Genomic DNA, 13,401 nt, shown 5'->3' with positions numbered 1-13,401 from the left:
ACAAGATGCTACTGCCGGATTTTTTTATTGCTCTTCTAAATTTCTGAATATAATCTTTAGCGGCTAGTTCTATATAATAATTTATTCTTAAATTTTTCGGGTTGGTCTAATGCTTCATAAATATTTGCATATTTATTTCATGACATTTCTCCTACCAATTTTAAATCTCTCTTTTGAGATATTATTTTGTACCTTTCCATCGAATACAACATATATAGGCTTCGGCTAAGAATCAACTGACTTCTCCCTTATTCATTGATCTGGGGGAAAGGGAACCATCTACCAGTTGGGAAGCTAGACATCTATTACCTCTGGATTTTCTGATGTAGGCAATAATTCATTTATCATGTGAAAATATTCAGCAAGACTATTTTATATTGATAGCATATATCCCTTCTCTTCTCGCTTATTATTATATTAGAACCAGAAGTTATCTAGTATGCATTCATGTACTTCATCTAAGACTATATGATCATTTGACTTAAATTTATATAAATTTGGTGGGAATATTCTTAGCTTATTTTCAGCTCCAAAGCTAAATGATTCAACTCTGCTAAAATTTATCGATCTCTTCATACCTGCAAAATAGATGAAGAAGAAAATAAGTCACGCAACTTATTATATTTTCCTTTTATATGTTCAAAAATTACTTTATAGCCATTTTCAGTAATAATATCTTCGAACAAAACTCACCCTATAGTAGAACTCTTCTTGCTACTGATTTGATTATAATATCTACGTATAACTTCACATCTGTTCTAACTGTAAATTATTTGACTCCTAAATATAGTCTAAAAGAGTTTATTGCATATATTATTGCTAAAATATTTCTATTAGTATTATTTACAGTTTTTAACTTGTAACCTTACAAAGCATATCTACATATTTTTTTCTTCAATTTTTAGGGAATATTTATTAGGTTTTTGCTTTAATTAGCGTCTTATCCTTCTTTAGAGATGTCAGTTTTGATAATAAAATAATTATCATCTAAAGGTAATTCTAATAGTTTTAAATCCTTAACATTTTCCTTTATCAATTTTATTAATTTTATGTCTTGTGAGTTGAAGTACTTTAGACCATTCTTTCTTAACTTTATATATAATTACCCAGCAAACTTAGCCAGATTATCTATATAGTTTCTCATATAATTTACAATTTCTAAAAATTATTTTAAAACTTTTTTTTTTCATTCATGACATCCGAGAATTGTAAGATTTCCTTTACAATATGCTATTATAGATATATTTTACCTTCTCCTATCTTATGTCAAGAAAAAAAAATCTTTACAAATTTCCATTTTCTTTGTATATAATATCAACTCATTTGTTCTATCTTTCTAAAAAAAATATTTCAAGGTGGGCAATATGTTCTTTATAAGTTTTAAAAAATATTAACAGATCATCTATATAAACTAATATAAACTCTTGGTTTTTATTAAAATATTTTGTATTTTCCTCTGAAATAATGTAGGCACATTTTTAAGTCTGAAGGCATTACAAGCCACTCAAAATGTCCTTATGGACATATGAATGATGTCCATTCTGTAAATTCTTCTGCCATCATGACTTACCAAAACCCAGTTCCAAATCAAATTTTAAAAAGTATTTTGCTACCTTGTATCCTATTAATCTATTTTATTTATTTGGAATATTATATGCATCTTCCACAGTATTATCATTTAGCCTTTTGTAATTTATCACCATCCTTAATTTACCCCTTACTATTTCAAAATAATTTCTTACTATAAATATGCTGATCTTTGTAGACTTCTACTTTCTCTTATTGCTCCTAATTTTAATGATTCTTCAATATGCATTTTAAATCTGTCTATGTCTTTTAGAGTGGCTTCTATAGGACATGTATTAATTATATAATCTGGGTTGATAATATTTTTCTTACATACAATATAATTCTTATCCCATTATTTCATTGGTATTTCGCTAATTATTTAGATATATCCTAATTTTTGTACAATCTTTCTCTATATCATTTTAATTTTATGTCTTTATATCAATTTGGTGCGAATGATTGTAATCTAATGCATTCTATATAAGAATTTGTCATGTAATATTCTTTTATGCTTGCATTAAGCTTGTTTTCTTTATGTTAATCTAAGAACTCATTGTCTATACTACATTCAAAATTACCATTTTCAAGATCAAAATTGCCAATTTTTTTGTGTTGCGTTCCACCATGCTTTCGTACTTCTATGGAACATTGTCTTGGTATGGAATAAATATATTACATTGTTCATGTATAATTGTGGTTTGTAAAAAATATTGTAAAAACCTTAATCCAAGTACCATGTCATTGTTTATCATAGATAGGTCTCATATTGTAATTTCATCTATTATGTATTTTGTGTCATTTAGTAATACCTAAATATTATATGCTAACTGGTTATGTATCTTCTTTATTCCTGACATATCAGTGGATATATTTGCTTTATTATCATCTATCGTTTGTACTATTTCAAGATATTTTACATAGTATTTATCATGAATAATATTTTTTGCATCTCGTGTCTACTAATACCAATACTTTATAGATAATATTTGGTCTTAATTTTATTTTTACTGAAATTCTTATTCATAATATTTCTTTAAATGGTTACTTAACTATATAGTTGTGAGGAATCATTCAAATAGTATTTTAACTAATCATTAAGTCAATCATTTTCACGATCACGACTGCAATGATTATCCAGAATAACATCCCGATAGTCCTGGCATGTGTTTTATGCACAAGTCGAACAAACGTATTTCCAACATATGTCATCACAACAAATTTTAATAAAGAACGAGTAAGAAAATTACATTACAAGTCTTTAAGTGATCACAATTTCACAATAATTTACATAAATGAACACTAGGAGGATAAAAATAGTCTAATCTCCTAGTGGATTAGAGTCACTACGCAGCGGAAATAAGTTACAGAATAGCAAAAGATGGGTAGCGTCATTTGCCCTAAGGCGCCACCCCCGAAAGACATTAACCGAGTAGATGGCACAACTCTTGCCCGTCACCAACATCGGTGGGCGTGAAGTAACTAAAAACTAATTTTTCTTTACCTGAAAAGCAAACAAGCAGCGTGAGTACGAAGGTACTCGCAAGACTTAATTTATAATGGGTACTTATAAATAATCCAACTCCAAGGAGAATGCATTTGAGAATGAGTAGCAAGGAATCGTCCTGAAGGTCAAATGAATTTAATTGCAAAAGCAGAAATTGACTCAAGTGTGTGTGAGCATCTACACCTAAACACTTCTAATCTTCTACCCTGAGATTTACAACATATTATAATTGCAACATGATCCATATCGAATATCACTATCCATCTCCCAACATACCATAGCATCATCCCAAAATCGGAACTCTATGATTGATGCAAATAGACAGAAGTGTGCTCATAACCGAGAGCGCAACAATTTAAATTGATCTTACACCCTGCAGGAGTACTCCTTTTACCCACATGAAACAAGGGGCCATTCGACTTGTGTGATCCGCTAAAGTCCACATAAGGGGTACCCGTGACAAACTTTCCCAAATAAGCCTCAACCGCTTGAACATGCGCCTCGACGTGCGGAAATCATTTAGAACTACTCCTTGAGCAAACTAGATGTCCCTTACAAGTCTATTATGCTGACAACACCCGAGACTTGCACGCCAAAAGATCATAGCTACATAAGATATTTGGCTTATCTTACCATTATATCGACATATGGTAAGCACCGAAAGTGCTAAAATCAACTGCACCAACGATCGGTACTTAATCGATTCAAACGGGCCTATAGCATCCGAGACTCCCTTCTCGAACCATCCCTATTGCCAGCCCAAACCTCGTCTCATCCTCACTAACTTACACATCCCTCCATCATCATTATCTTTGTAAATAAAAAGTAAGCCCTAAGCTCGCGAACGATGGACAAACCACCGCTCGACTTCTACCGATGATCTAAGCTTGCTAAGCACATCGTGTTCATTTTACATTGGACAAATATATATCGACAACCCGGCTACAAAGGATCAAGAGAGAAACACCCTCAAGGTAAGATAATACAACAAATAGGATCTGCCCATAAAGGCTCAATATCGACTACCTAACATGCATAACATACATAAAGCATAATTTATCAAATTAGACATCATATGATACATCATATGATCCAAAGTAATAGGTAGAGTATGCTTAGATGCTTGTCTTGCTGCTTAGCTTCACAACTAACAATCACAAAGTCTTGATCACCCCCGATCACGCGTCACACTCCAGTCTTCGTTCACTAAAGAAAAACACATACAATGTGACGAGTATGAATGAGGTGCAAAGATGTATGCTACAAGATGCATAGCAATAGATGATGTAGCGCAACAACAAGTTAAAAGTACAAAACAAATGAAAGAACGATGAATTCTGCGATCTAAACAACTACAGAACTTCTGACTGAAACTCGGAAGTTCTAGGTTGAACTTAGAACTTCCGGGTTAACCTCCGGACAGGGGTCCTCGTGTTGCATGATAGACTCAGAAGTTCTGGGTCGAGGTTGGAACTTTTGGGTTGGGCTCGAACATCCAGGTTTGGCTCCGAATGGGGTTCTCGTTTAACCCTAACTCGACTTAACTCAAAACTTCCGGGTTATACTCGGAACTTCCAGATGGTCGGAACCTTTGGGTGTTCCTACGAACATGGCTCTCAGGTTTTGTTTGCTCTATTTAACCCCCAGAACTTCTGGGTGGGGGTCCTTAGGTAGCTTTAAATAGGATTACCCGGAACTTCCGAGTTCCTGCAGAACACGTGTTTGCGTCGATTCATCGACCGATTCATCTTGCATGTTAAAATCTAACCCACACAAGCATGTAAAGGCATAAATGCATGGATTCTACACCTAGTTTATCCACTCCACAAGCTTGATTCACTAACTCTTCCTCATCTAAACCTTTTCTCTTAGTTCCATTTCCACATGAACACCAAGGCTTCACCATTCCTCGATCGCAGCTCACAAACTCATCCAAAACTGAACTTAAAATGTGCATTCACCTCATGGGGTCCTAGGGAACTTACCCAAGGTCTTTGCCAAGGTTGGTGACTGTCAATTTGGAGGAAAATGGCTTGGGGAAGAGAGGTCAAGTTGCTGAAGTTTTTAGAGAAGTGAGGTGACGACAATGGATTGGAAAACACCCAAACTTCATGCATGTGAGAACGAATTGGATGGAAGGGAAGCTAAAGAGCTAGGGAACACTATGGCAACGCATGCATACCTTGCTTCTTGCTCCTTGAGGTGGGATTTGGGGGAGAATGGAGGAGCTTGAGGGAGAAGAGAGCTTCTGCTCTTGCTCTCTTTGGGTTGCACGGTTGGAGTGAGGGAGAGCACGTGAGAGAGAGTGAGGGAGACGGGCTGCTGTGGTGGCAGCCGGAGAGAAGAGAGGGTGAGGTGTGGGCCAGCTCAAGTGGGCCCTATCGGTTAGTGAAACAAGATTTTCAGCTGCAAAAGTATTTCTTTCTCTCCCCATTCTTTTTCACCCAACACGAGGTGCTCTAATACTTCAAAAACCTAGGAATTTTTGTGCCGGGACTACAAAATGAGATGAACCCATTTTAAAAATGGATTCACCCACAACGCCTAAGCCAGAACTTAAACTAAACAAAACTCCAATGTCAGTATTTTTCATAACTCATAGCAAGTTTTTAAACCACCATTGAAGAATAACAAGCACTCAACAATTAAACATAATGTTCATGATGCATGATTAATGTTGAATACATAATTACATAATTGGGGCATGACAATACTTATTTCCAAAGTATGTTATAGCATCTTTTAACTGGATTATCTTGTCACCTCTACTATCTTTTAATGCTATAGTTTGCTCCTGGCATTCAATATTTTCTATGAATTCATCTTATTTCAAACATGTACTTTCAATTTTTGTTTTTAGGTCCTCTAATTCTACTTCTAATTTATTTACTCTATTTTCTAATGTTCTTACTCAGCTGGACATTATTCTTTCATCTGATTCTAGCTCTAGTTCCTTTCTCCATCTTTGCTTTTTTGCTTTCAAACATTCGGAGCATGCTTGTTTTAGACATATGATGCATGTAGCTCTATTTTCTTGACTTGGGTAGTATATAAAAAAACACATTTTATATTGTAATCTCATTTTCCTCTAATCCAATCATGATCACAACTTGCTTGATTCATCATTTCTATTGTTAGACCTGCTAATTCATCTACTAAATCCATTTCATCATTACTTGACTTGTAGTTAGCCTTATTGTTTTCAATCTCATCGATTTATATGATTGAATATATCGACTCATCATCTTTGATGTCTTCATCGTAAACTAATATATTTTTATTTACACTATCTATTATTAAAACTCTTTCTTGTCCTTCATATTTGCCAGAATATCTTTTCTGATCCTTATTAGGACAAGTTCTACTTAGTTGGTCAGTGAATTGCATACGAAACATTTACATGTCTTATCCTAATTTTTCTTAGGATTATAATGTCTTATGTTCCTTTTATGTAAAAATGGACATTTATTATCTGATCTTCTTAGAAAATATCTTTTCTTAGTTTTGCAATTATTATTACTCTTTCATTGAGATCTATGATATCTTCTATTTTTGTAACTTTCTTCTCTATATGTTAATGGTATTTGGACTATTTTATTGCAAAAATTATAATCCGAGTGTTTCATGGATCTCTAAGGTTATATGTTTGTGCATATTTTCTTCAGTTGTTTGAATACAAAAGTTATGGCTTGAGATATATTAATGATTGCCCCTTCAGTTTCTTTCTTATACTCTTTAAATATCATACTTCCTAAGGGATCAGATAGTTTATTACAATATCGTTCAACTACTCTCTTATTATAACCTTGCTTTGCAGTAATAGCATTATATAAATAATGTTACGAGAATTATTTCATTCCTTTCCAGTTTGTTAATGTCAGATTCTCTATTTCTCTTAGCCTTTCATTTTATAATGTAGAATAACCTAATTCTGGGTCTTCTACTATTATAATATTTGATATTATATTTACAAAATTATTTGGGTTGCTACCTACTCTTTTTAATTATTCATAAAGGTTACGGTTATTTTCTACTCATTATTCCTCTAAAACCTTCGCTAATTCTTCTAGAAATATTTATAAATAAATTATCATGTTTTCTACTTTATTTCCAATATTATGTTGATTTCGTATATATTTCTAAACTATCAAACATTTCCTTATGTTTATGATATTTGGCTGATCAATGAGATCATGTGCAGCTAAGTTTAGTATTGCACCGTCACTCTTATGATTTTGAAACTTTACAGTATTTTTAAATTCTTTTCTCTTAGAACCCATGTATATATATTGTCCTGAAATATAATTATATAGATAGTCTTTTTTTCTAAGGCTATCTTCCTGATACTCTAGATAGTCTCTTCATTTCTCCTTCATTTTTTTACTAAACTTTCACCATATCTTCTCCTCTTTCTCTTTACTATGTCTACTTTCATTGCTTCCATTGTGTTATCTAGATTGTACAATCCTACTTCACTTAGGGAGTCTATAAAATTAATATATTATTGCAAGGCATTATAAGTGTTACTTTATATTTCATTAATTACTTCATCTTCCTCTTCATAACTTTCTAATAATAATTTATTATTTATATCTCAATGTTCATCTTCACTTGTAATTTTACTATTAACTATTTGCTTACATTTATCATCGGTATATTCTATCTTTTCTTTCGTAGGTTTATTTATTTCATTCTTAACCTCTGAACTTTCTAAAATTAACTTCTTATCTTTTTTTTAACTTCATAATCTCGCTAATTCTCTATAAAAAGAAAGTTCTTTATCTCTTAATTTAGATCATTCACTTGTCATGATGTATATTCTATAGATATTTGTTTTAATTTTTTCTTATAATAATTTATTTCGGTATCTAGGTCCTTTTTTTTCCCCATAAATTCAGATACACTATAACCGTCTATTATCTTTAATATCTTGTTCTAATATAATAGAGTCTAAATCATCCAACTAAATCATCCAAAGCCCTTGACTTATAATTTATGAATCTAATATTAATATGTCATTATTATTTTGATAACTTATATAATTTTTAGGTTGTTTTAAAGTCTTATTCTCTATTAACTCGCTTATATTATATTCTTCTCTGCTCTATCTTCAGAGTCTATTTTTAAAGGACTCATAAACTTTATTCCCATTGCTTGCATACTTTCAATTATATCATTCACATTCACTTTATATCTAGTTCTACTTCTATCAGTCAATCTTCCTATAAATTCTATTCTATGCTTACTAACAAATTTGTTTCTTCAAATTCTTTGTATCCTTTGGTTTGAAAGCCAAAGCTTACTTTTTCTATAAATTCTTTTATAGGCATCATCAAGTTTGGAGATATGTAATTTATTAATCTATTTTTATTCATATCTCCTCAAGAATCCTAATACAGCTTTATTTATTGTATCCTATCTTTTATCTAATAATGTTATTAGAACATTTGTTCCTAATTTTTTTCTTGTTATACCCTTCATTCCTATGATATACATTCCTTAGTGAATATATTTATATCTTGAATACTTTAAATTATTTTCAAATTGCTTACTTACAACTCTTAATTCTACTGGTTGTGATAAAACACTTAATTCTACTATTTAGATATCCTATATAACTCATTCCTACTTTCAAATATACCTATTTGATAGAACTGTTGAGATTTTATTTTTTTTAAAGTATCCTTCTGATATATTTCAAGGTTCTTTTCTACATTTATAACTTCTTCTAGTTATCTATATCCTAACTTTTACCCTTTAGCCTATCCATTAGGGTTAAGAGTCTTACATCTTAGTTTACTAGTTGGAGTGTTTTATTTCTTCTGACGAAGCTTTTAGATATATCCATTTTTATGAATTTATAGTCTTAGTGGATACAACTATACCAGATGATGCTAATACGATCTCTTTGTTGTTTTCTTCAATATTAATTCTTTTTAAAATCTAAATCAGCAATTGGAGAAATGTATTATTTTGCCTTATTATTACTTTAGAGTCTTCTTTAGATAATTCATAATAAAAAAACATACAAGATCAGCTAAGTATTTTTCTGTTTCTCTTAAAGGTTGGTTATATTCTAACATATATTTACGAGAGAATTAAAGTTTTGACTTCTTCTAAAAGCCTTTCAATATTAAATATATCTTGATCTAAAGACTTTGATTCGTCTAAAGCCTTTATAACTTCTTTCTTACCAGATAATTTTTCTAGAATCAGCAAAGAGTCTAATTTCTTATATAGCAAGATAAGTTATTCTTTAATGTAATCACTATTTTGGCTGGATTTATTTTGCTCAGCCTTGTTTTCTCCTAAGACTTGTAAGGCCAAATTTATTTTGTTACGTATGAGGGAATATTTTTCTTATAGCTGATTATGTTCTTTGTATAACCTTTCTAATTTTAAATTTAATTCATCTTGTATTTTATCCCAAGTTATATAATTTTTTTGCAATAAGTCAACAATTAGATTTAGTTGGCTATGAGAAGAATATCAACTATGTTCTTCGGAGGAATTTAATCTGGGCCTAATATTAATATTATCCTTTGTATTGATAATCTTTCCTGTATTTAATTTCTGAATTCAGATATTTTAGCTCTTCAATGATGACCAAGCTTTGATATCACTTTTATCCCGGTTCAAATATTATGTATCTATTAAACAGACTGAAGCGACCAAAATTCGAGATGTAAAATTACGAGCTATTTACTATTTAAATTATGAATGTCTATAGTGACTTCTCACTAGCCTTCTAATACAGTGGTCTGAGCACTTATAGCATGCACTATTTACGTATTGTTCACCGCTATTCACCCACTCATGTGGCTTTTAGCTTAATTTTATTCGACAGACTTCGCTTTCAATTAGTGTAAACTTTGATTAAATTATTCTTAATTAAAAATTCATGGATATAATTCACAGCTGAGTTTTGGTAAGTCAAGATGGTAAAAGAATATATAGAATAGATATCATTTATATGTCCATAAACACATTTTGAACGGCTTATAATGCTTTTAGGTTTAAAAAATGCACCTGTATTATTTTAGAGGAAAATATGCCTGCAGTATTTTTTAAACTCTTGGTTATCATTAAAAATATTTTGCATTTTCCTCTAAAATAATGCAGACGTATTTTTTAAGTCTAAATGCATTATAAGTTATTCAAAATATCCTTGTGGACATATGAATGGTGTCAATTCTATAATTCTTTTGTCATCTTAACTTGTCAAAACCCGGCTGCGAATAGTATCTATGAATTTTTAATTAAGAGTAATTTAATCAAAATTTACACTAATTAAAAGCGAAGTCTGTCGAATAAAATTAAGCTTAAAACGATGTACCCTATAGGTATTACCATAATTAATAGATACAAAATATGGCATTTGTTATATATATATATATATAGTAAATATCTTTATCAACAATATAGGGTAGGGACCGGGGTCCCAATTCTCAGTTGCTCGGAGATTCAGAAGGACGCAATTAGCTTGTGTGCCTTTCAGTTGAACTCTCGGTGCCATGCAGCCAAAGACAGCTGCATTTTTTTTAATGCCAATTCTTGTGTGATGTTCTTGTGTTCATGCCCCACTACCACACCGTGCACGGCGGCGCTATCTTTCTGCTTCTGCTTCATCCTCTACTCACTTTGGAGAAACCGAGATACGGATTTCTTATCAGGCTGCTAGCACCCGGACGTTCTATCTGCACACAGCATCGGAGGTTTTTTAAACATTGTCAAAGGACTTCTGTAATATCTAAAGATACTTTTGCAATATCGAAATACATACATCGAAAAAGTAATTAGCGGATTCCAAAAAATTATCCATTTAAGTTAATTTCGTCGGATGTGTGGAACATTATTGAAGAAATTCTGCAACAAATTTTTATAACATCTGAAACATTATATTTAAACGTCTGAAATATTAAAAATATGAAAACATAGGAATTAACTTGAATAGATAATTGTTTTGGGTCCAGATCTGTATACAAGAGATTCTGAGATGCAATATACGAAAACAAATATGATAACAAATTTTCATAACATCAGAAACATTAAATTTAAACGTCTGAAATATTAGAGATGCGAAAATATAAGAATTAACTCGAATGGATAATTTTTTCAGATCCGGATCTGTACGCAAAAGATTTCAGAATGCAACATAAAAAATAAGTATGATAATAATTTTTTATAATACTTGAAATATTAAACTTGAGCTTCTAAAACATTAAAGATACGATGACAAAAATTAACTCAAATAGATTATATTTTTAGTTCAAGTAAGCACTACCGATTTCTTATTGGTCAATAGCTGTTTCGTGATGTGTTTTGGGATTATGCTGATAAGGTCCCTCCAAAAAGCAGTAGTGCAAAAGGGCAATCGCATATGTATTGGAGGGGTTTCAAGGTGTGCTAGCTAAGTAAGATCATCTTCAATCAATTACTGTCAGGTTTAGAATCTTTTAAGCGTTCTAGCGGTTTCTCTTCACGATTTTTGTTACGAAGAGATTCCTAAATTCATTCCTTTCAGAACGAGATTCTCTCATTTCCTTTCATGAATCCATTAAAAATAAAACTATTAAAGATAAGAAAAAATTAAAAAAATAAAAATAGGAAGGGGAATAAAAAAGGAACAAAATAAAAAAAAATATAGTTAAAGGATGGTCTAATGGCGGATACTCTCCTCCTTGAGGTGATCCCAAGAAGGCAATATCCCATCTGAAGTAGCTGGATAGCACAAGTGCCTCTGATTTTTTTTCTTCCGAATTCATGTTCTTGCTCAGGCGTTGACAGTACAAAGATTTTCTAGGGGAATCTGAATCTCAAGTGTTCACAAGGAAAATACAAGTGATGGCGTGCCCTCTTTTTGTCTTATAACATATACGTGAGTGTTAGGTTGGTTGAATGAATCGATATATATATAAGTTGGTACAGGATTGGGGCTTATAAATGTGTTTGATCTTCGAAAACCGGCTCTCAGCAATTACCATGAAAACCGTGATAACCACATAATAATTCGGTGAAATTCTATAGAAACCGATCGAATTTTATCAAATTTTTGAATTTTTTTAATTTTAAATTTGAACTTAACAAAAAACCAGTCGATTTACGAAAGCGGTGTGAACCGAATTGGTCGGTAACCGTGATAACCGAGCAGTTATCGATGATTTTGTGAACCCTGTGTGAGATCTGAGCATGTTCTGGTATTTGATTTGTTGAATGTATCATTTTATCCAGAATAAGATGGTTTAGATTCTTAGAATATATCGAGAAGATAATGTACCAAGCCGTGCGGCAAAATCGGTCGAACGACTCCGCACAGGTTCTGTCAACTCCGCTAATCACTTACGGTTATTGATTATTAGTGACTATTAGTGATTATTAAGGATTTTTAGTTAAACATTAGTTATAATTAAATGATATTAACCATAACTAATTATTAATGTGGGTATTTAGTGATAATTATTGACCACTTAGGTTATGATTAATTAGAATTAGTAATTATTAGTACTAATTAGCATAATTTGTTGATAATAACAAATATAAAAATTATTATATATGTAAAATAATTAAGTTATACATGGATATAATATATAACTTTTAAATAATTAAACACATTCTCATATCATCCAATATATCCAACCAAATACATTTATATATCATCACATACATCTAACCAAACAACGTATCTATACCATCTTATACAGAATCATACCATCTTTTCAAAACGAGCTCGTCACATTCAACTTCGTTCGATCAATTAAATACACCCTAAGTGCACAAGGGCTTTCATTCCGTATCAAATGATGTGATGCACGATTTCTGTTTCACCTCGTACTATGTCTGATGATCTTTTGTACTCATCTACCGGCTGCCGAATTCGTCTTGTGATTTAGGGACCGAGATAATTTCATTAGTTTGATAAAATAAAATTCCTATTATCTTAAAAAAATCTACTGGCTCTGTTAGGGACGGCCAGGGCCGCCGCACCTCGCGCGATGACCATCCGGGGCCTGAACCTCGCTGCCGCCATCACGATGATTCGGAAGAAGATGATGACGCTCCGCGTGGCGGGCGTGACCAGGCGCGCGGCGGAGGTCGTAGAGACGCCTACTGGCGCGACGAGATGCACAGGGAGCGCTCCCGATCGCCACCACGGCGTCACGGCGCTGGTGGCCACCGCTCGGGTGGGCGACGCCACTGCATTTCAGCTGGGCATGTGGGTGCCGTCACGGGTCGCTCAGTGAACCGCAGTCCAGCAACGCCGCCACTCTTGGCCATGTGATAGTCTGGTCAGCCATGATAGCTTCGTACGTACTCGTACAGCCAGTAAG

Source organism: Phragmites australis, chromosome 17 (assembly GCF_958298935.1).
Source record: "Phragmites australis chromosome 17, lpPhrAust1.1, whole genome shotgun sequence".
NCBI classification, from domain to species: Eukaryota; Viridiplantae; Streptophyta; class Magnoliopsida; order Poales; family Poaceae; genus Phragmites; species Phragmites australis.
Note: the sequence above shows the minus strand (reverse complement) of the source record.